Source organism: Colobus angolensis, unplaced genomic scaffold, assembly GCF_000951035.1.
Source record: "Colobus angolensis palliatus isolate OR3802 unplaced genomic scaffold, Cang.pa_1.0 Scaffold6, whole genome shotgun sequence".
Taxonomy (NCBI): domain Eukaryota; kingdom Metazoa; phylum Chordata; class Mammalia; order Primates; family Cercopithecidae; genus Colobus; species Colobus angolensis.
The window spans coordinates 10,645,084-10,670,355 of NW_012119598.1; the positions used below are offsets into that span (position 1 = coordinate 10,645,084).

The following is a 25,272-nucleotide window of genomic DNA, read 5'->3' on the forward strand; positions in this document are numbered from 1 at the left end:
TAATAAATATATAAGTATGTGTATATATAATATATATAAACACATAAATGTATGCGGTAGAACTTTAGAATCACAAGCTAGAAGACATCAAGATTATATAATCTACTCTTGATAAACATACAGTTAACACAAAAAGAGTATTTAAGGAAACAGAAAATTTTTTGCTTTTCGGTGATATGCTTCATAGAAGCATCAATGATACCTACATGAGAAATAAGCAGAGCCAGGCATCAAGGAGGAGAATTTTTTTCTCAGTTCCAACACATTGGAGATAAAAATTAATAGGCAAAGTGTATCAAAAAAAAAAAAAAACAGATGCTCTGCTGAAAAGGCCTTCGGGCTGAATTGCATCAGCAGGCTTTCTCTGGTGAGGCAAGACTTCAGCAACTCAGAGAATAATTGCTACATACCCCAGTCGTAGCATTTTACTGTACCTGGCTCTATGCTCAAGCAACCATCCATTGATGGGAAGGGGGTTATGTGGGGGCTGGATGACAGACAGAGGGTGCATGCCATTTTAGATTATGTCCTTTTTAATTTGTGGAGTGCTGTATGTCTACTTCCTAATGATCAGAAGCCTCAGCAATTCCTTGCTTTGCTTTTTAACCTAGCAAAGCAGTAACAAATGTTAATTGTTGCATCTTAGGACTACAGGAAAGAGTGTGATGCAGCTCTTAAATGCATAATAGGTGTATATGTCAGTAAAAAAAAGCAGAGCAATCAGAACATTGCAGCTAAAAAGAAAATAGAAATGATTAAAACAATGTCTACATACACACAATTTTTCTTTTTTCTTTTTGAGATGGAGTCTTTCTCTGTCACCCAGGCTGGAGTGCAGTGGCCCTATCTCTGCTCACTGCAAGCTCCACCTCCTGGGTTCACGCCATTCTCCTGCCTCAGCCTCCCGGGTAGCTGGGACTACAGGCGCCCGCCACCACGCTCGGCTAATGTTTTGTATTTTTAGTAGAGACTAGGTTTCACCATGTTAGCCAGGATGGTCTAGATCTCCTGACCTCGTGATCCACCGGCCTCGGCCTCCCAAAGTGCTGGGATTACAGGCGTGAGCCACCACACCCGGCCCACATAAACGCAATTTATTATGACATTAACAAGTCAAAAGAACGCAAGGATTTTATGAAAAGTCTTTTACCCTAAGCAATGATATCTTCTTTGTGTCTACCACAGTATTGCCTAGTACAGTGGTTCTCAAAGTATGGTCCCTGGGCCAGCAATATCAGCATCACCTAGGACCTTGTGTGATGTGGGAATCCTCAGACCCTATCATGGACACACTGTATTAGAAACCCCTAAGCCTGCGATCTGTGTTGTAACAAGCCCTGTAGGCGATCCTCTTGCCTGCTGAAGTTTGAGAAGCTCTGGCCTAGTACAGTTCTTGAATTTGAGTGTATCATAAACACTGGATGCACATTAATAGTTCTGAATTCCCCAGGACTTGCTCCCCAGAAAATTTGATTCAATAGACATTTTTAATCACACCCCTTGCCATTTCAATCCAGCTAAACAACTGCCCACAATTTGCAAACACTGGCTTAATGTTTAAGAATGTGCTGCTGTTTGGCAGGGTGTGGTGGCTCAGGCCTGTAATCCCAGCACTTTGTGAAGCTGAGGTGGGCAGATTGCTTCAGCCCAGGGGTTCAAGAACAGCCTGGGCAATATGGCGAAACCCCATCTCTATAAAAGACAAAAAAAAAATTATAATTTTAAATTTTTAAAAGTTTTAAAAAATGTTTAAAGAATGTGCTCCTTGGAGTGTGCTGGTGTGGCAAACCATGATTAAAAGCCCAGGATGCAGGAGGCTGAGGCAGCAGAATGGCGTGAACCCAGGACGGGGAGCTTGCAACGAGCCAAGATTGCACCACTGCACTCCAGCCTGGGTGACAGAACGAGACTCTGTCTCACCAAAAAAAAAAAAAAAAAAAGCACAGGATGGCCATTCCTTATCAGCTGGTCAGCTTCTCCGAGCCTGTTTATCTGTAAATAATAATAATGCCTATCTCAAAGGCCCGTAGTGAGGATCAGGTGTCTGGCACCTGATTTAGGTTGATTCTATGTCTTTGCTGTTGTGAATAGTGCTGCAATGAACACTGATGTGCATGCGTCTTTATGGTAGAATGATTTATATCCTTCTGGGTATATACCCAGTAACGGGATTGCTGGGTCAAATGGCAGTTCCGGTTTTAGCTCTTTGAGGAATTGCCATGCTGCTTTCCGCAGTGGCTGAACTAATTCACACTCCCACCAACAGTGCATAAGTGTTCTGTTTTCTCTGCAACCTCACCAGCATCTGTTATTTTTTGACTTTTTAATAATAGCCATTCTGACTGGTGTGAGATGGTATCTCACTGTGGGTTTGATTTGCATTTCTCTAATGATCAGTGATATTTAGCTTTTCTTCATATGCTTCTTGGCCACATGTATGTCTTCTTTTGAAAAGTGTCTGTTCATGTCCTTTGCCCATTTTTTGGTGGGGTTGTTTTTTCTTAGTAAATTTGTTTTAAGTTCCTTATAGATGTTGAATATTTGACTTTTGTCAAATGTATAATTTGCAAATGTTTTCTCTTATTCTGTGGGTTGTCTGTATACTCGGTTGATAGTTTCTTTTGCTGTGCAGAAGCTCTTAAGTTTAATTGGATCCTACTTCTCAGTTTTTGCTTTTGTTGCAGCTGCTTTTTGTGTCTTTGTCACAAAACCTTTGCCTATTCCTGTGTCCAGGGTGGTATCATCTAGGTTGTCTTCCAGGGTTTTTATTATTTTGGGTTTTACATTTAAGCCTTTAATCCATCTTGAGTTGATTTTTGTGCATGGTGCAAGGAAGGGGTCCAGTTTCAATCCTCTGCATATGGCTAGACGGTTATCCCAGGACTATTTATTGAATAGGGAGTCTTTTCCCCATTGCTTGTTTTTATCAGCTCTGTTGAAGATCAGATGGTCGTAGTTGTGTGGTCTTATTTCTGGGCTCTCCATTCTGTTCCATTGGTCTATTTTAAAATTCATATGGAACCAAAAAACAGCCCAAATAGTCAAGACAATTCTAAGCGAAAAGAACAAAGCTGGACATCATGTTACCGAACTTCAAAACTATACTACAGGGCTACAATAATCAAAACTATTATTATTTAGTTAAAAAATCATTGATGTCAATTTTCTATGTGCTAATTATAACTTTGAAGCCAAATTTAAGTTTGAACTTTTGTTTCAGTGATTAAATACAATTGCATTTCAGTATTAAATATAAGGTTGTCAATGTTCTAATTAGGAATAAAAGTAGATTTTGAAATTTAATGTATTAATATTAGGCACAAACTTTAAAAAAAAGAGATCCATTTCTTGTTTGCCTTGAGAATGAAGATTTGAGTAATGCTTTAGGTCAAGAACACTATAAGTCTGTTGCATTGTCTACTTTTGAGTACTCAGGAGTAATTAGAGTCTCATTTGCAGGTCTGAATAAGGCATAAAAGAAATTTATCTCTAAATATATAAAAACCCATCCTGATGACCCAGTTTTTACTTAAAATGTTATTTAATACACAAAGTCTGAGAGAAACAAAAGTAAAACTTCACAAATAAATCTATGTTTGAGTTAACATATCTGAAACCTAAAATACTCTGAGAGTAAGCCAACATAGTATAAAACAATTTAAAAGAAAGGTATACTTAAAAAATTGGCCACCGTTACGCTTTTGCTGACAACACTGTATATAATATCAGATAACTTAAGAAAACTTAACCTTATTCTAGTTTAGAAGCCCAAAAATGTTTTAGGCCTGATTTGCCTTCGAATATCTCACATGACAAAATGAACATGCTTAGTTCTTGAAACATTTAATCCATAAAAAAGAAAATATTATTCCCAAATGTGTATCTTAAGTAAAATGTCTAATAAACTTTAAGAGGCATAGTTCTTTGAAGTTCCCTCTAAAACCAATCAGAAATCTTACATTATATGGGTTCAGATATATTTTAAACAATAATATCACAGCACCCATTTCCCCAAAATCTCAAAGTTGAGTCACATTCCATTTCTTTTTGCAATAGCCTTAGAAGGGTAAGATATAAACAAAACCTTTCTCTCATCTTTTCTTGGGAAAATTGCAGTCATATCATTCTTTAACATCAGTTCTCAAAATAGGTGAATTATGGCCTTTATTGCAAGAAACAGGTTGTTAAGGTGTGCCCATCAACACTAGACAGTCCACAAGCATCCTTCCGTAAATTTAAAATGCAAGTTAAAAAACAGTTTTTACATTGAGTACCATGAACACAAAGAAGGGAACAACAGACAGTGGGGCCAACTTGAAGGTGGAGGATGGGAGGAGGAGGAGGATGGAAAAACTACCTATCAGGTACTATGCTTTTCCCCTGGGAAACTCAATAATCTGTACATCAAACCCCTGTGACATGCAATATACCTACATAAGAAACTTGCACATGTATCCCAAACCTAAAATAAAAGTTTAAAAAACACAGTTTTTACATATTGGGGGACATACTGAGGTTTTACATTCACAGGTAAAGTTAAAAGTTTAAAAATAAATCACTTTTAACTTTTATTAAAGTGTTAGGGTAGAGACGGGATTGGATAAAATACGGGTATAGATTGAGTATAGGTTAATCCTGGGCAAAATTCCAAAGTAAACTAAATTTTCATATTCCTTCTTTAGGTTAAATCACATGAAATTGACATTTTTGTTGGTCCAAAGAGTTGAATATCAGCAATATCATATGATTCAACCTTAATACATTCCTGGTGCTGTCTCTCTCCCCAACCCCCAGGTTGCCTTTCTGTCACCCACATCCTCAAAACTTTAGTTGTATCACGTCACACTGGTCTGCTTTCAAATCCCCCATACTCCAAAATATGTTTTCACCTGCCTCAAGTGAATTCTTAAGTAGAAGTTTAGATGAAATAAAGTTAAGGAATTTAATTCATGAGGGAGATATTCAGAAATAGATGGTCCTTGCAAGATGACTTAAATCAAACTACATAAGCAGCCAAATTCTTCATCCCATGTATTTATAAAAAAAAAAAAAAAATTATTTCCCTGCGACTGGCAGTAAGCCTGCACATTGCAGTAATGTTACTCAAGCATATACCTATAGAGATTACTCCTCTTCCAGCTGAAGTCTAGAACGGTTTTGACAATTAAAATATTTATTCAACTCAAGAGTTCTCTGAGTGATTTCTTTCCTTTCAGACCTATTTCTCTAAGTTAGCATACTTCAAATTAATAAGCTTGTAATGGATATAATATCTTTGACATCATTCAAATTTTGTGTTTCCTTATCAGTAATACAATGACCACATCTGCCATTACTTTATGTGGATGGCAACGTAGCATGGTAACTAGAAGCACGGACTCAGAGCTAGTATCCCAGGATTTGAGTCCTGGCTCCTCTGCTTAGCAGTTGTGTGACTTTGGGTAAGACGTTTAACCACCTGTGCTCAGTTTCCTCTTCTAAAGAGATGGGATAATAATACTGATCCAATAGGGATGTTATAAATATTATGCAAATTTAAGTAAATGAGCTACTATTTATAAGTGCTATAACAGTGATCGGTGTACCTTTCAATGGTTTTTAAATAAGCTACAGAAAAAAAAAAAAGCAGAGGACAGAAGGCAGTTATCTCTGACTTATGAAACTGGTCCAGCTCGATCAAAACATTAAGGAAAAAGCTCAATTTTTCGAGTAGAAAGAAGAAAAAACATAGAAACCTTGCTCCATAACAGCCAAAGCCTCAGAAGGGAAAAATATTTCATACAAGTTGAGAAAAAAAGAGAAAAACTGAAGTATGCTGACTCCACTTTCCACTGGGCGCTCTAAGGAAGGAGAATCAACCTGCCCAGCGTTACCTCAGCCACTTAGAGAGGCCATAGTCAGGCATAGCAAAGCTACATCTAGGATGACCTAAATTATCATGGCCCTGAAATTCCTGCTTGTGCCTTTTGGGAGTGGGGAGGTGATCAGCGGGTCTGATTGTGAGCTTTTCAGGTGGTATTGTTGTACTAATGTGTAAAATGGTCCTATAAACAAGGATTATCAATCAGCAATGAATAGGGGGTGGCAGGTGTGGCACAGTAAGACAGTACAGTCCCTGGAGAGCTGGCCTGGGCCTCATCAGCCTAGCACACCAGCAGGCTTCACCAAGTCAAGGCATTGGAGACCATGAGTGACAACAGATTTCAGCAGTGGACCCAAAGAACACTCAAAAACAGAACCAGACAAATTATAGCTGCTGTAGATAATCAGCTCTCACATCCTCAGAGACCAACTCCACAAGATCTCGCTATCTTTCCAAACCCCTCAGCCCCATACTGAAGAGGAGCAGGAGGAAGGGAAAAGGAGCTGAAGACTGAGTTTTTCTAAAGTGACTGGGCTACCCAAGAGGCTGGTCAAAGATATGGTAAGCTTACCAAATTGAATTCAATATCATTTTCTCCACTTCCTCATAGTGTGGGGCCCATAAGGAATAGTATATTTACTAAAAAATAAAATGAAAATATATCTTCTTTACACTTTTGAGTATATTAAAAGTGAATTGGGCTGGCCACAGTAGCTCAGGCCTGTGATCCCAGCACTTTGGAAGGCTGAGGCAGGCGGATCACTTAAGGTCAGGAGTTCGAGACCAGCCTGGCCAACATGGCAAAACCCCATCTCTGCCAAAAATAAAAATAATAAAAAAAACCTCAGCCAGGCACGGTGGCAGGGACCTGTAATCCCAGCTACTCGAGAGGCTGAGGCAGGAGAATTGCTTGAACCCAGGAGGTAGATGTTGTCATGAGCCAAGATCATGCCACTGCACTCCAGCCTGGGCAAGAGTGAGACTCTGTCTCAAAAATAAATACATAAAACTTAATTAATTAATTAATTTAATTGATCACCTGCAAGAAACACAATGGGAGAATAGTGTATTGAGTTTTCAGAGAATAATTTTGACTTTTGAAAAAACTATTTTGCTTCACAAAATTACTGATAAGGGAAAAATGACATAGAAATAGAACGTTCAGATCATCGGCTTTGGAGTCTAGTTGCTTTGGTTTGAATTACAGTTCCATCCCTTTCGATAACTTTTCTAGGGCAAGTTGTTTAACTTCTTGATGTCTCAGTCCCCACACATATAAAAATCGGACATCAATCCTTTCCACCTCAGATAGTTGCTTGGAGATAATACATGCACATCCTGATAGTTTCTGTTACATGATCCATTTTAAATAGTATTGAACAGGCAAAAATATGAAACAGTTTCTGGCACAGAATATGAGATCAGCTATGATTAGCAGTAAACATACCATCCAGCAGAATTGTGTCAGTCAAAAGCAAGTTGATGGGGAGAGAGACATTGGTCAAAGGATACAAAATTTTAGATAGGAGGAATAAGTTCAAGTCGTCTGTTGTACAACATGATGACTATAGTTAATAACAATGTATTGTATACTTGAAAATTACTAACAGATTAGATTTTAAGTGTTGTCCTCACAAATAAATGGTAAAGATGTGAGGTAATACATATGTTACATAGCTTGATTTAGCCATTCTACAATGCATACATATTTCAGAACATCATGTTGTACATCATAAATATATACCATTTTTAGTTGTCAATTAAAAATAAATAAAAAGTTTTTTTTAAAAAAGCAAGCTGATATTTCAACCAGTTAACCTTATTTAAAAAGATTCTTCCAAGCTGTCATTTGACAGAAATATAGATATACTTCTAGCCATATTTTCAGTAGCATGCATGTGATTAAACTGTTATTTTTAAATTATCTTTTCATTATCTATGTATAACCTATCCATGTATAGCCCATGCATCTAGTTTATATTATTTTGAACACTAAATTTACATAAGAATTTTATAGAAGCAGGAAAATGGGCAAGATCTTCTAACCAATTATCAAAATTAAACTACTTTATGGAAACAAATGACTCAGGGATGACTTACTTTGAACTTAACAATGTAGAAAAATGGAATTTTTATTAATTATTTACCTTTGATCTCTCTAACAATTAACCAAATGGTATAAACATAATTTTCTTAGGACATGAGAACAAACAGGTTTCAGTGACAGGTGGCTAAAAGAATTTCGTAAACTATTAGCCTTTTGAGCTTTAGTTTCCATTTGCTAAGCAGTTTGTTAGTTCAGTCTTTTGGTAAACATTAATTGTTTGCCTACTCATGTTTGACAATACACTAAGTACATTAGGTTGATGATGGGAGAGGCAAGGAAGGATAGAGAGATATAAAGATGCAGAAAATATGTTCTCTACTCTCAAAGATCTCACAGTCTAGCTCTAGAAATCTCCTATGCATCCACAAGCTAAAGCAAATGACCATAAAACAACATATGCAACATAATATTGTAACATATGTGTATATGAGTACTGGGAGGATATGGAATATAGAATTAAGGGAATAGAAATTATTATCTAGAGTCAAGATACATATAAAATGTATTCATTTACTTAAACATTGTACCAATTTTAATAAAAAGTGGCAAGTGGCAAGGTATATATATATATAATCCTCTATATTCATGGTTCCACATCATAGATTCAATCAACCATAGATAAAAATATTCCAGAGGAGAAAGAATTCCACAAAGTTCCAAAAAGCAAACCTTCAATTTGCCACATACTAAGTACTATGTTGAAGCCACATCAATAAAGCAATGTGTATGCATCGTACTAGGTATTAAAAGTAATCTAAAGATGATTTAAATACAGGAGAATGTTACCTCACCCACCATACAACTTCTTTCTAAGAGTCAGTCCTTTCAAACCCTGCTGCTGCTTTATCAAATAGGTTTATGTAACATTCTAAATCCTTTGTTGCCATTCAAACAATGTTTACAGCATCTTCACCAGGAGCAGATTCCATCTCAAGACACCAGGTTGCTCCTCTATAAGAAGCAATTCCTCATTGGCTCAAGTTCTATCATGTGATTGCAACAATTTAGTCACATCTTCAGGCTCTGCTTCTAATTCTGGTTCTCTTGCTGTTTCCATCACATCTGCAGGTAATTCCTCCACTGAAGTCTTGAACCCCTTAAAATCCCCCATGAAAATTGGAATCAACCTCTTCCCAAACTCCTGTTACTGTTGCTATTTTGATCTCCTTCCATGAATCACAAACATTATTAATGGCATCATTTAAAATGGGGAATCCTTTTCAGAAGATTTTCAATTCACTTTGCCCAGCTCCATCAGAGGAATGGCAGGTCTAGCCTCACAAAACATATTTCTTAAATAATAAGAATTGAAAGTTGAAGTGACTCCTTGATCCATGGGCTACAGAATGGATGTTGCTAGCAGGCATGAAAAAAAAAGCATTTATCTTCTTATACATTTCCATCAGAGATCTTGGGCATCCATGTACATTGCCAATGAAAAGTAGTATTTTGAAAGGAATGTTTTTTTCTGAGCAGTAGGTCTCAACGGTGGGATTAAAATATTCAGTAATCCATGCTGTGAAGACATGTGCTGTCATTCAGTCTTTTTTTCACTTATAGAGCCCAGGCAGAGTAGATTTGGCATAATTCTTAAGATCCCTGGGATCTGGGGAATGATAAATGAGCACTGGCTTCAGCTTAAAGTCACCAGCTGCATTAACCTCTATCAGGAGAGTGAGCCTGTCCTTTGAAGCCTAGAAGAGAGGCATTGACTTCTCTTCTCTAGCTATGAAAGTCCTAGATGCCATCTTCCTCCAATATAAGGCTGTTTCATCTAAATGGAATATTTGTTTAGTGTACTCACTTTCTTCAATGATCTTAGCTAGATCTTCTGGATAACGTGCTGCAACTTCTACATCAGCACGTGCTGCTTCACCTTGCACTTTACTGTTATGGAGACAGCTTCTTTCCTTGAAACTTCTCGACCAAACTCTGCTAGCTTCCAATTTTCTTCTGCAACTTCCCCACCTCTCTGAGCTTGTATATAGAACTGAAGACTTAGGGCCTTGCTCTGGATCAGGCTGTGGCTTAAGGGAATGTTGTGGCTGGTTTCATCTTCTATCCACACCACTAAAACTTTCTCCACATCGGCATTAAGACTGCTTTGCTTATCATTTGCATGTTCACTGGAGTAGCACTTTTAATTTTCTTTAAGAACTTATCCTTTGCATTTCCAAGTTGGCTAACTGATGCAAGAGGCCTAGCTTCAGCGTTTCTCGACTTTCAACATTCCTTCCTCACTAAGCTTAATCATTTCTAGGTTTTGATTAAGTGAGAGTCATGTGACTCTTCCTTTTACTTGAACACTTAGAGGCCCATGAAAAGTTATTAATTGGCCTACATTTCAATATTGTTGTGTCTCAAGGAATAAAGAGGCCGAAGGAAATGGAGAGACACAGGGAAACAGAAGAATAGCCAGTGAATAGAGCAGTCAGAACACGCCGAACATTTATTGATTAAACCTGCTATCCTCTCATGCCTGTAATCCCAGCACTTTGGGGGGCCGAGGTGGACACATCACGAGGTTAGGAGATCAAGACCATCCTGGCCAACATGGTGAAACCCTGTCTCTACTAAAAATACAAAAATTAGCTGGGCGTGGCAGTGCATGCCTGTAATCCCAGCAGCTCAGGAGGCTGAGGCAGGAGAATCGCTTGAACCCAGGAGGTGGAGGTTGCAGTGAGCCAAAATCGTGTCCCTGCACTCCAGCCTGGCGACAGAGCGAGACTCCATTTCAAAAAAAAAAAAAAAACTGCTATCATATATGGGTGCAGTTTGTGGTGCCCCAAAACAATTACAGAAGTAACATCAAAGATCACAGATCACCATAACAAATATAATAGTGAAAAAGTTTGAAATAATGTGAGAATTACAAATATGCACCATGAAGACACAAAGTGAGTACCTGCTGTTGAAAAACTGGTGCCCAACAAGCCTGCTAGATGCAAGGTTGCCACAAAAATTTAATGCGTAAAAAACACATCTGCAAAATGTAACAAAACAAAGCACAATAAAATGAGGTATGCCTGTATCACATTATTTAAACCTCACCATGGCCACATACTGTAACTGATTACTATTCCCATTTGTCCATTGAGACAACTCAGAAAGACAGCAGAAATGAATTTCCCAGTTATACATAGCCAGTGTTTAGCCACCAGGCTCTAACCTTGGACAGTCCGGCCTCAGTCGGACAGTAGGACAGCCTAACTTCAGAGTCTGTGCTTCTGTTCCTTATACTGGATCGCCTCACCTTGTTAGGTAACCAGAACCACGGCATCTTTCATAGTATTACATGGGAACTATTACCACATGCATTGTTCTCCCCTATGGAGGATCATTCTGAAGATCAGTCTAAATCTGAATGCCATCCTATCTGCCAAAAAAAATCAAGCTTTCAAACCAATCTTTTTAGTAGCTCGTGAGGCAGATCAGAAGAAATGCTGGAGCAGAGGTGCAACACAATACAAAAAAAAACAATACTGGTGTCTGAAGGCAATAAATGACAGCAGTTGATTTGAGGACTGCACATATAGTTGATAAGGTCACCTTAGTTGAAAACTGATCTTTGAGCAATTGCAGCCGTAGAGTGTAAGAATTCCCTATATAAACTGACAGAGTCTATAAATAGGAAACAGTCATTTCAGCACAGACCAATGAGATGTGGTGAATGTTTGACCAAATTTTGTAAAATGTCAGCAGCACTTAGAAGCTGAAAGAATTAAAATCTGAAATGATACAATCCTTTAAGGCACATAGCTAAAGTTTTCACCCAGTTTCTAGTAAAAAGCAAATGGAATCAGTCATTTTCCACGACGTAGTTTTTATTAGTGGTTGCCTATATACTTATGTTAAAGATAAATGTAGTACTACCCTTAGAACTAGGCAACAGTGCCCCAGCCCTAGGCCCAACTCTTTAGAGGGGGTAGTTTCTGGATGGACATTTCTAGCTACACTTCTCCTTCAGCTTCAGTTCCAGAACGAAGACGCAATAGAGGGCTGTAGCCAACCTGCAGTGGACGTTTTATATGAGCAAAAAGCAAGCTTGTGTGATTGTAAGTCACTGAGACACAGGGATTGTTTGTTACTAAACATTTCTTAGCTGACTGGTACAAATCAGCATTTTCCAATCATACCATATTCTTTGGAAATATACTTTTAATGTATGCACACTGCACTATTCAACAAAAAATGTAATTATTATTAAATGGAAAAATAATGTGATAGGACTATCATTACAAATATAATCAAATCATTCTATGAACACAGATAAGAAGCACGTAATTCCACACGTTCTATATAATTCTACTTGAGAAATTTTAAAAACCAGCTTTAAAGGGGTAGTGTGTTGTCAGATTGTTCCTAAAGATGACAAGAATCTCTGGTGGTAGAAAAGGGAGGCAAGGGCATTGTACACAAAAATGTACATGAACACTTCAGTAATGTCAAGGAACTAGTGCTTGCTTCCAGAGCAGGGACTAGGGAGCATGAATCCTGAAAGGAACCACGAAAGGAGATTCTAAAGGATCTTGAAAAATGTTCTAAAGAATCTAGATTATCCTAGAGGCAAGGAGGAGACACCAATGCTTTCGAAGACAGGTAGACTAAATCTGTGCTTTTGAAATGCATTTTATGGAGGAAGGAACATTGCTTTTAGAGTCAGGGGACCAGTTTCTTCTGAGGCAAATTCGCTCTTGTGTGAAAGTATATTTCAGAGGTGCTTTGCGTATTAAATGATATGTTAGTAGGTGCACAGGAAATGATACTCAGCTGTGAACTGGCTATAAGTGCAAAGCATGTTTTGAAGGAGGGAGCTGATAAAACCATAGTGTTCTGAAAATGTAATAGTCCAGGCAGTAGGTAGTGGGTGAGTATACTAGGAAAAGAGCAGTGGGGAAGCAAGTAACCAAAAGATTCAGAAACACTCCAGAGATCTAAAAGACAGGATGTGATAACCAACAGGACGCAGGTAGTGAGAATATTGAGAAAATAGAAATGCAATCATGGAGTCCTGCTAGAATGACAAATGGACAAGTAAAAACAAGAACAGAAACAGGAGGCAATTCTACAGAAGAAAAAACAAATATGTCTTGGAAGCTTGAGAAAAATTAAGATCATGAATCCACAGGGCCTATTAGGTGGAAAGTAAAGCTGCAACTGTGTGAATTTGATCAATGTCAGTAACATGGGTAATTTGGGCACCAGGAACATTTGTCTGTCCACAGTATGTAGGAGGATAGAGAGAACAAGGGCAGTAACTCATCTGAAAAAAAATTCAGGTTTTTACTTCTAGATTTTCAGGAAAGGTAAAAATGAGAATCAAACATATGAAACACATTGTGAAGGAGACCAAGATTCCCCATTTTGATCCTCTCTTCACCTACCCCTTGGGAAAGGCACTTAAGGTAGTTGCATGCATGTGGAAATTACATACACACATATATACATGGGAACACATGCATATAATATATAGACTAATACGTACATACTCTGTATATTTATATGGTGTATCTATAGTGTAAGATATATGTGCGTATACATGTGTGTACAACTTTCATTTGTGTATGGCAATGAAACAAGACAACCTTTGATGTATACATGGAAATGTATTAAAAATAGGTACACACACACACACACACACACAACACATAAACAAGCATTCCTTGGTATCCACGGGGATTGGTTTTAAAACACTCCCTCCACCCCCTGCATATATTAAAATCTAGGGATGTTCAAGTCCTTAGTTACATAGTGCAGTATTTGCATATAACCTATGCACATCTGTATACTTTAAATCATCTGTAGATTACTTATAATACATGATCAATGTAAATGCTACGTAAGTAGTTGCTATACTGCATTATTTTCACATTTGCATTGTTTTTGTGGCATTGCTGTTTTTTATTATTTTTTTCCAAGTTTTTTCTACCTGCGGTTGGTTGAATCTGCAGATGCCGAACCCACAGATACAGAGAGCTGACTGTATACATGCACACACATACACAATAAATTAATTAATACAGGTACTATATATTTATATGGTATGTATGTATAGCCTAAGGTATTTATGTGTATATTCATGTATGTTTAAAATGGCACAGACTCAAGGCCAAGGAATAAAGGGTTTCTCTACTTGTACCTCTCTGTGCCTGTATCAGAGGATGAGGAGGCCAGATTTCTGAGGCTGTTCTGAGCATCTTGAAGCTGCTATGCCACAGCAGCTGTGTCCTTTCCACAAGGGAAGCTTTCCCCTTGTATCCTAATTGGGCATGAAATCTGACTCACCAGCACACGTTACAGTGGAGCCGGCCAACAGAGCAGCTGCCTGTGAAACACACTTGAATAACGCACATCCAGTGACTGAAATTGATGTGGGATGAAACACGGGGCCCTGTTAACCTGGCGGATGCTACGTGGAACTCAAGTCACCTCAGCTCTCACCACTCACTGCAACGAATTGTCCTAGTTTGTGTGTCCTCACAGTTTCTCAAAGACCGGAAGTGGCATGAGAGCCTATATATTTCTACCCTGGTGGTAGATGTCATGACATAATATTGGCACAGTAACGTATTCTCTTTTTTTCCATTTAGAAGCTGCTAGTGTATTTTGATTTAACTTTTTCTTTTTTAATTTATTTTTTAATTATACTTTAAGTTCTGGGACACGTGTGCAGAATGTGCAGGTTCGTTACATAGGTATACACGTGCCATGGTGGTTTGCTGCACCCATAAACCCATCATCTACATTAGGTATTTCTCCTAATGCTATCCCTCCCCTACGCCCCAATCCCCCAACAGGCCCCAGCGTGTAATGTTCCCCTCCCTGTGTCCATGTGTTCTCATTGTTCAACTCCCACTTACGAGTGAGAACATGCAGTGTTTGGTTTTCTGTTCTTGTGTTAGTTTGCTGAGAATGATAGTTTCCGGCTTCATCCATGTCCCTATAAAGGACATGAACTCATCCTTTTTTATGGCTGCATAGTATTCCATGGTGTATATGTGCCACATTTTCTTTATCCAGTCTACCATTGATGGGCATTTGGGTTGGTTCCAAGTTTTTGCTATTGTGAACGGTGCTAAACGTATTCTTTGTATATACTAACTCATTCTATTAGAAATTAGAGAGTATGTTCCCAGTGAAGAGTCTGATCTTGAGAGTTTGATCCATTGCAGATTTGAAAATCAGCGTCCTACTAAAACACCTGTGGTTAATGTCTATTATTGGTGAGCCTCTGTCAGGCTCTAGGCAAACATTATGTATTGAAGACAGAATATCATAGATCTCAAAATCACAAGCTTTGGAATTAGACAGTCCAGGAGACAAGGACGTCTAACAATTATTGCTGGACAATGTTGGGCAAGTTGCCTAACCTCTCTGAGCTTCAGCTTCCTCAACTGAGGTTGCATATTATATTTAACACAAAGGATCCTGTGGGGATTAATTAACATAGTGAATACAAAGTGCCCGGTATGTAGAAAGAGCTAAATAATGCAAGTTATAAGTAGTAGATTACAACTTTTCCTTAAAACCATCGCATAATCAAGATTGATTTCAGGAATACAGTGAGACAACAAGAGAGTCTCCTTCATAAAACCATCCTCACTGCTGTCCTAAAATGTCATAATCAGCAATCCCTTTTTTAGGTTTGCAAGTATTTCAGTTCTTAAGAATTCATTGACACAAACAAAACCTCTCTTCTGTGAACCCTAAAGAAATTGGCTAATTTGCATTTCAGAAATCTAAAAAAAAAAAATCTATTCCCAAATAGGCCTTTTGCTTGAAAGGAAATCTTGGGCTTTGAGAAAATGGGGTTCAACATAGCTTAGACTGTTAATGAAAATTATTGATTTATATTCCCTTCTGATCACTAATTAGAGTTAATGCAACTTAATGACCGAGCTTCTCTGGAAACTACTTATGAAGACAGAGACACCCTGAGGAGCTGCATATGCTCATTCCGGACACCGTAGTAAGAGAGGGTACTATTGAAGAGAAACCAGAATGATGGGGCCGTAGGGAATGCTGGTTAGTCTGATACAGAAAAGCCTATTGTATTTTAGTCTCAGTAATTGTTACACTGAAAATCATTTCGACATTAGAGGTACACAGATATGCACATATGTCTTTATGAAGCTCAGTAAGGACTTAGCACTATAAGGAACTTCAAAGAACGTCTAGTCCAATCTCTCTCACAAAGGAAAAGCAGCAGAGGCACAGAACAGCTAAGCAATTGTTCAGGTTCGCACAGCTGCTTAACAGCAAAATCAAGAGTCGTAGCTCAAGTTTCCTGATGTTCTCTGCATCATGTTCCTATCTTGATTTCTCTTTAAAGACTCCCTATGTTGAAATGCCTGTGGTTCCCAGTCAGGGATTTGGATTGTGAACATCCAGGAATTCAGGGCGGACATGACAGGAAACTCGGCTCTGTCTGACATGCCCAGGTTATATCCTAATGATTCTCTGATAATCATTTATTATCTTTCTCCTACCCAGTATGTGAAGAGTCAGGGTAATAAGCTTCTTGTTAACTCAAGCTGTACTCTGCGGTCATGCCCTAATGGCACGTAAGGGTTAATGCTTCGGGCCGGGCGCGGTGGCTCACGCCTGTAATCCCAACACTTTGGGAGGCTGAGGCGGGCAGATCACGAGGTCTGCAGACCGAGACCATCCTGGTTAACACGGTGAAACCCCGTCTCTACTGAAAATGCAAAAAAATTAGCCGGCTGTGCTGGCGGGCGCCTGTAGTCCCAGGTACTTGGGAGGCTGAGGCAGGAGAATGGCGTGAACCCGGGAGGCGGAGCTTGCAGTGAGCAGAGATCCGGCCACTGCACTCCAGCGTAGGCGACAGACCGAGACTCCATCTCAAAAAAAAAAAAAGAAAAGAAAAGGAAAAAGAAAAAAAAGAAAACAAAGTTGATGCTCCTAATCCCTCTCCTTGCTGCGTTTTCTTGGAACTGTGCACTGTGAGCAAACGTTTTCTGCAAGCAGATGTTTGCATCCTCTTAACCAGCTCCTCCTCAAGGGAACTCCTGGAGAACGTTCCATGGGCGTCCCAAGGGCCACCGCTACCCCAGAGCTCCTGGAGAACGTTCCATGGGCGTCCCGAGGGCCACCGCTGGGGTTCCCTAGCTGTGGAGGGGGAGGCAGCCCTTGATTAGCAGAGCCTTCTCTTCTCGCCAGCTGCAGGGTATCTGGCTGTTCCTGACTCCACCGTCTCAACAGCTTCTCGATGTATATTGAGCCCTCACCTTCACCCTTATCACTGTGCTCCCCTCCTGACCAACCTTATTACCACCTCTCTGTCACCAGCTAAAGAGAAAACTAAATTATAATTGCGCTAGCCTTCATAACAGCACGGCAGTCCTGCCTGGTTTGAAACTACTTACCTCAGAAAAGAGAGCCAAAGAGGAGCAAGTGCACGCAGATAAGAAAGGAGGAGAAACGTTTGCGTTTTAGACAGAGGCCACTGATGTGGACACCATGTGGGGGACAAAGTAGTCATTGGCCTAAGAGTTTGCACAAGAAATGCATGTGCAAACCTCCCCCCAACACATACACACGTACACATACACACCACCATCACCGCTATGCAACATTCCTCATTACATAAAGACCAAAGACAGTATTCCTTGACATGATCAGCAGAATCTCATATAGATGAATATTGAATCATTACTTCCAAAATTTGAAACAACTCTCATGATTAGAATGATATCCTTTAAAAACAAACAAACAAACAAAAAACAGCAAAACAAAACTTTTTTCATACACACCACTAAAAAAAGCATGGGAGCTTAGGGTCATCTATATGCATAATACTTTTCAAATGCATGCCCTTGGGAAATTCCCCCAGTCCTTTGGAGCAGGTTCTCCGAGAAATTCTGTTCCCTTTTCTTGTCATTCCTTAACAAGCTTCATAAGTGGAATGACAGTCCTCCTAAATTAAGTACTGTATACTTCAGGCTAATTTTATGTTTTTTATCACAATAGCAGGGCAGTCTTAGCAGCCTATTATTTTGTCAGCTTTCTCATTTAGCAAAGCAGCTTCAATTTATTAACAGTGAGGAGTGTGCATGAATCAATATGTTTCATTGGGCAATGTGTCATTTGTTAATCGGATATTGATGAGATTATTGACGCACAGCTAATTAATCTCAAGCCCAGTGCTAGCCTTCATATGTTTCCTTAATTATGTCCTTCATCTTAGTCTCCCGGCCATAGCACCCAGGCTCAGAACTGCAGACAGTGAGTGAGGTAAGCTGTCAGAGGTTCTTTTCACACATTTACAATCCCTTGGCAGTGAAATTATTTTCTTGGTTGTAAATAGGTATCAGAGAGATATTTAATAAAAGTTGGCAGCAGATTGATATTGATTGGTGTGGACTTGCCTCAAATCCAGCAACCAGAGAGTTTTGCCTCAGAAGGAGACTATTAAAAAACAGAATGCTTAATTGGAATTAAACAATTGCATGAGTCAGTTGCCATCTGCCCTCTGGAATTTAAAAATAGTTCTTCTATAGACATCGTTCATACGTCCTCAGTTGAATATTTCAGATAATCTTTGCTTTATTTTGATTTTTTACTTAAACTCTTTATCACCACTTTTCTTAGCCATGGACAGCATATTCATGGGAACAGAAAATTCGGGACCCCAACCTCTGGTAGGTTTTAAAAATTAATACAATCATAATTAAGTCACATGGTTACAATTCCACTGCCTCTACTTCTAAGTCCATTAAGCCAACAACAACAAAAATCTTTACCTTAAATAGAAGTCCACTTTCCCACCTTCTTCAAGTCTTCCTGGACTTCTGAATCAAAGTATAAAGCACAGGTTCTAGTCCTGTTCATTAGCTGTGTCACCCTTCTATATGTGACAGTCATTCTGAGCCTTAATTTACTCATCTGTAAAATGGGGCTAGTGAGAACTGACTTGATTAACTCCCAGGATTGCTGTGAGGATACATATTTGTGTGAGAATACTTAGGACATCTAGTATGCTATCTGATTGCTAGACCTTATTTGTTTTGGTATAAATATTATTTATCAGAGTTCCAGAGTTTATTTCAAGCCTGTTTCAGCAAAGCACTAGCCTGTTATAATTTCTAGCTTATTACTATAATTAGCTAGTTACTGTATTTATGTTCATTTATTAATTCCTCACATAAGGTTACATGGCATAGTGTAGCAAAAAATGAGTGAAGCAAGCTCTTTCAGCACTTCAAAAATCTGGTTTAAAATGTAATTTCCTGGAAGTGTGGATTTCAATAAGAAGCCCTGTTGAAATGTTTCAATATGTATCCTTGTAAAGCCTCCTTGTAAAGAAAAGGGTATTTAAACAATCGTGCGTTTTGAATCCAGATCTAGACTGAAAGGCAATACATGAATTTGCCAGCTACTGTTTCCTCATCGGGGACATTAGACAGTGACCCCTTTTCTCTTCCTAACTACTAGACTACCGTTGAGTCTAACAGGAACAATTTCAATACACACATGATTGTTCGACCAAAAAAAGTTTCTCCCCCTCCATGGTGTGTGCATGCTTGTGGGTATTAAGATGATAAAAAAAAATTTAAGAGAGGAAGATTAAGAAAACAGATAAGGAATAGAATGAGAAAGACGTGACCCAGTGAAACTTGTCCAAAAATTCCAGTTCTTATAGCACTACACTGGGGGCATGTATGAGGACATTAAGGGTTTCGTTCAGGGCAGCAAGTTCTTCACTAAATATTGCTCCTTTATTCTGCGATTAGAAACTCTGCAGGGGGAACTAAATGACTATGGGGACATCACTCATATGTTCTTCTCTCCAGCACAGGGCCCTGCACATAGTAGATGTTCAATTAAGGTTTTTAAAATTGATTGTGCCTATCTGGACATCTGGGGAAATATTGTTGCTCAGGAAATGAAATTGTCAGTAGTATTAAAAGCAATCTTAGGATGACTGCAGGTGTTTGTTTTACTGCATGTCATTTATATAGATCAGGGGGTGAGAATAGAGATATGGTCAGTAGTGTCGTGACTATAGCTTTAATATCGCTGTGCTAACTTGAACTTCTCTCGCACAAGGCCAATCAGATACCCTGTTAAATGCTAATGTTTCCCAAGCCTCATGGGCATGCCACCATGGTCTGCTCTTCCCAACGCACACTCCCAAGAGTGGCATTATTCACACCCCAGCTTCAAATTCCATCTGTATGTTGATGACACTCAACCTTACTTCCAGACAATTAGCCGGGCATGGTGGTGGGCGCCTGTAATCCCAGCTACTTGAGAGGCTGAGGCAGGAGAATCGTTTTAAACCTGGAGGTGGAGATTGCAGTGAGCCGAGATAGCGCCACTGCACTCCAGCCTGGGCAACAAGAGTGAATCTCCATCTCAAAAACAAACAAACAAAAACTTGTCTATGAAATACCAAACCTAATTTCTATCTTCCTCTAGAAAATTTCCACTTAAATGTCCTGTAAGCAGCACAGAATCTTTCTCACTCATCTTTTTACTTTTTCTTTCTAACAGTCAGGCCCTTCAGCTGCAGGTCTTTTGGAGTTTGCTGGAGGTCCACTCCAGACCCTGTTTGCCTGGATATCACCAGTGGAGGCTGCAGAACAGCAAATATTGCTACCTAATCCTTCCTCTGGAATCTTCGTCCCAGAGGTGCACCTGCCCGTATGAGGTGTCTGTTGGCCCCTTCTGGGAGGTGTCTCCCAGTCAGGCTACAAAGGGGTCAGGGACCCACTTGAGGAGGCAGTCCGTCCATTCTCAGAGCTCAAACGCCATGCTGGGAGAACGACCGCTCTCTTAAGAGCTGTCAGACAGGGACGTTTAAGTCTGCAGAAGTTGTCTGCTGCCTTTTGTTCAGGTATGCCCTGACCACTTTTTTTTCCTTTTCTTTTTTTGAGACAGTCTCACTCTGTCACCCAGGCTGGAGTGCAGTGGCACTATCTCAGCTCACTGCAACCTTCGCCTCCCAGATTTAAGCGATTCTCCTGCCTCAGCCTCCCAAGTAGCTGAGATTACACTCCTGCGTCAACACACCCGGCTAATTCTGTATTTTCAGTAGAGAAGGGGTTTCACCACGTTAGTCAGGCTGGTCTCGAACTCCTGACCTCAAGTGATCCACCCATCTCAGCCTCCCAAACTTCTCACTCATCTTTAATCAATTACCAATTCCTACCACTTTGACATCCTAACTCTCTTAACAAACCCTCTCCCTTTTTCCTCACCTTGGTCAATGACCTGCGTCATTTTCCCGATCGCCTTCATGCTGCCTGGCCTGGAATGCTCACCATCAGGACCAAGCCTACTTGTTCTCTGGTCTCAGGTTAATGTCACTTCCTCTGGTAAATGCTCCAAAACCCCACCTACAAGTCTGGGTTCTATACAAAGGTACTCTCATGTCATCTCATGCTAATTCTATCACACAACTTTTATAAAAACCTGTTTATCTGTCTGGAGCCTTTTAGCTGCAATTTCTTTGAGAAGAGGAACTGCGCATTTCTTCCTGTTCACTATTCTATGTCCGAGCCTAGCAGAGTTCCTTGAGTATACAGGCAATCATAAATGCTCATCAAATTAACTTCACTGTACTGGGATGAGCTCATTATCTTCTCACCAAATATATGTTCTTCCTTTAATTTCCTTCTATTTTGGTTAATGTAGTCCGTTGTCCAATCATGAACAATGCTTTTTAAAAATTTCTGGTTTTCTCTTATTTAGCAGTTGGCTAGACCTTTGTACCACGCAGGAAGATGGAGTACTAAATTCTCATGAAATATATTAGCTGGGCATGGTGGCACGGACCTGTAGTCCCAGCTACTTGGGAGGCTGAGGTGGGAGGACCACTTGAGTTCAGCAGGTGGAGGTTGCAGTGAGCTGAGATCATATCACTGCACTCCAGCCTGGGTGACAGAGAGAGACTCTGTCTCAAAAAAAAAAAAAAAAAAGGAGAAAGAAAAATTAAAATTACACAAACTTAAAATTAAATACATTAGATTAAAAAAGGCATTAAATGGTTAAAATTCATCACCTCCTAATTATTTTACTACAGTTTACTATTACTTATGCCCTTGAGATCATCTCCTCCATTGTGTCTGGCGGAAATACTATATAATGGCATGCGACTGTGTGTTCAGTCTGTAGCTTGAAATAGAACATGGTGACAATGTTTACACCATAAAAAAATCAACAAATGCTACAAACCTGTGATTTTTCTTTTCTTTTGGAGAACCTGTTGTAAAGCAGTTAGACCAGTACTCTCCCACCCTCAATGATTGTGATACCTGGCCTGGCCTCATGGCCCCTGGTTACAATAGGCCCACCATCTCTGCCTTCCCCTCAAATGAATTCTCCACACTTCTGCAAAAACACTTTTCCTACAACATAAATATGATCAAGTCACTCCTCTACTTAAAAACTCCTGCTCAGCACCTACATAGCCAAGACCTCACTCCCTACTGTGGTTTCTAAGGTCCTGCAACAACCCAGCCCTGCCTCTCAAGCCTCCTTCCCACAATGCCTTTGCACTTTCAAGGCTCCAGCTATGCTGTACCTCTTGCAGCTGTGACTCTTTAACCTCTTCTCATGCTGTTCCTGCTGCCTAGGCTGCACTCATCTACCTTGTGTGTTTGGCAAACTTCTGGACATCATTTGAGTTTCAGTTCAAATACCTAATCCTTGCTTAAGTGTTGCCTGACTTCTTGTCACTGAGGAGTTCCTCTCTTATGCCCCCACCATCATCATCCTCATACAGCAAACACAGTGCTTATAATGTTCCGGTATTTGTGGGTTTTCCAGTGTCTCCTCCACCTCATTGAGTCCCTCAAGGGAAGAGACAGTGTGCCTGTCATCAACATGCTGAGTGTTTATGAAGTATTGGCTGAAAGAATAAATGAATGAATGCGTGGGAGTGAATGAGGCTACAACCACTCACTAATAAAATGAGATCTCCAACCATGATGGTCATGGAGATGACAGTAATACCACAGTGGCCAAGACATTAGTGATTCCTCACAGTAGAAATCATCCAGGGACATCCCAGAGGTCTACAGAGGTACAGGTTTTGTCCTCTCACTACATCATGTTTTTATGGAGGTTAAACCAGGTTTAAATTAGCCACAAGAATCTGAAATAGAAAACAGAGTCATAGAATAGGATCTATGTTCTTAGTCATGTATATAATAAGCAAGTGTAATCACACTTGCTTTGTTCACTGACAACAGAAAATTTACAGCCAATTCTATTGTAGCTTCAGATTGTTTACTACAATGACCACTTCTTCTTTCATGACAATTGTGTCTCTTACTTAATCAACAGCAATATGGCTGCTAACTTAATTCAGATCCTCAGTGAATAACCCAACTCAGTGTACCTACAATAGTGCACCTGTTTGTTGTACACAGGTTGCCTCATGCTAAGTTTTATTTCTTTCCTCTGCTGACCTTATTCAGCAGATATGATGCTATGATTAGCAGATTCTCTCTCCCAGTCTAGGACTTTGACCTCACTTTCATTCCAAAAACCTTCCTCTTGTCAAGAGGTATAGCCAATCTGTAAACTCTCTCCATGAAAAAAAATGAAAGCAAATATCAGAAACTCCTAGTTTTCCTTTTGCAGTCTCACTGGTCAGTTGACAGATAATATAAAACATTAACAAGAAATATATTCAGGAGACGCTCCTTAGGTATGCATTGTGATTCATTCTGACCCCAGCAAGGATATCAAAGATGGCCCAGACAAAATCAGACTCGCGTAACTCCACTGCAGAGAATCTGAGACTGAACTCAAAGAGAAAGCAATCACAGATCTATTATCTCCAAGACCTTCCCAAGTCCTAGTGAGATAATCTGTAGCCCTAGTGACATAATCTGTAGAAACCAGCTACAAACTCACCTGCAGACTATTGATCATAGACCCTACAAGCAGGCCGTACCATCCACTCTCAGCTAACTCTGTGGAAGGTGGCTCATAATTACATGGTAATCTAGAAATGGCAGATGGTCAAGATGGGTCTAGTTCAGATCACAAATGACCTATTTACCACAATAGAGAGGAAACTGTGGTTATATGTTAGAATTCATACTTTCAAACAAGTAGAGGGAGATAAAATTTAAATAATGTAGCCAATAATTGAACCAGATATAGATATATACATATAAAAGCAAACACACACTATTAACTTTATTAACAGATGGTTATCTGCTTCATTCTAGTGTTCTAATATGACCATAATATTGAAGAAAAAACAGATTTTTTTCTTCTATCTAATATCAACATAGTACAACAAATCAAAGGAGAACAAGAACACATATTGTAGGTATTAGCAATCTAGCTGGTAGCTGTAATATATGAATTAGGCCAATTTAGAAGGAGCTAGGCAATTTTTGCAGCTCAAGTAACTCATGAAAGATTCTAAGAAGTCCTCCTCATTAAGAAAAGGAAAAGAATTTTTGTTAAACCAAGCTTAGACATCAATATAAATGACAACAAATGAAGAATGTTAGGATTTACTTAGAATGACACTAACAGAAACAAAAAGTGGGCCATAAATGTAATATTACATTTTCTAGTAGCCACATTTGTAAAAGGATATTTTAAGTTCAAAATAATTTTAATAATATATTTTATTTAACCCAATATTTCAAAATCATTTAAGCAGATAATCAACATAAAAAATTAACAAGCTGTTTAATATTCTTATTTTGTATGAAATCTCCAAAACCAGGTATGTATTTTACACTTACATGATATATTAGTTTTTATTGAAAATATTGAGCTGTATTTATTTAGTTCCAGCTTTATTGAGCTGTAACTGACAAATAAAAATTATATGTATCCAAAGTGTAGAATGTGATGACTTATACCCTGCAAAATGATTACCACAATCAAATTAATTAACACATCCATCACCACACTTGCTACCAATGTGTGTGTGTGTGTGTGTGTGATATGTGTATATGGTGAGATCACTTAAGATATACCCTCTTAGCAAATTTCAAGTGCACAATATAAAATTATTGGCTAGTCACCATGCTGTACATTAGATCTTCAGAATGTATTCATCTTACAACTGAAAATGTATACCCTTTGACCATTTTCTTCGTCTCCCAATAAACTGTATTTAGATTTCATGAAATTTAAAGTTGAAAAGGTAAATTCACATAACCATGTTTTTCCAATAATCTTAAAAGTTTTAGTAACTAAATCAAATACCAAAAAATTATTTTTCTACAGCTTTTGTAACTAAATTAACAAAACTGACGCCTCTCTTTTGGAAAAACTTATTTGTCTTGCCTCAGAAGCATAT

General features: G+C 39.0%; 1 protein-coding gene and 1 long non-coding RNA gene across 2 annotated transcripts in view; both read right to left on the reverse strand.

The window, feature by feature from the left end:
• The window catches only part of OFCC1 (orofacial cleft 1 candidate 1), a 513,529-nt gene that overhangs the window by 289,535 nt on the left and 198,722 nt on the right, over nt 1-25,272 (reverse strand).
• LOC105526624 lies at nt 16,794-20,926 on the reverse strand. The gene is made up of 3 exons (XR_001004108.1): nt 20,845-20,926; nt 17,034-18,727; nt 16,794-16,999 (listed from the first exon to the last, which is right to left on the reverse strand). It is a non-coding gene; the product is annotated as an uncharacterized LOC105526624 (long non-coding RNA).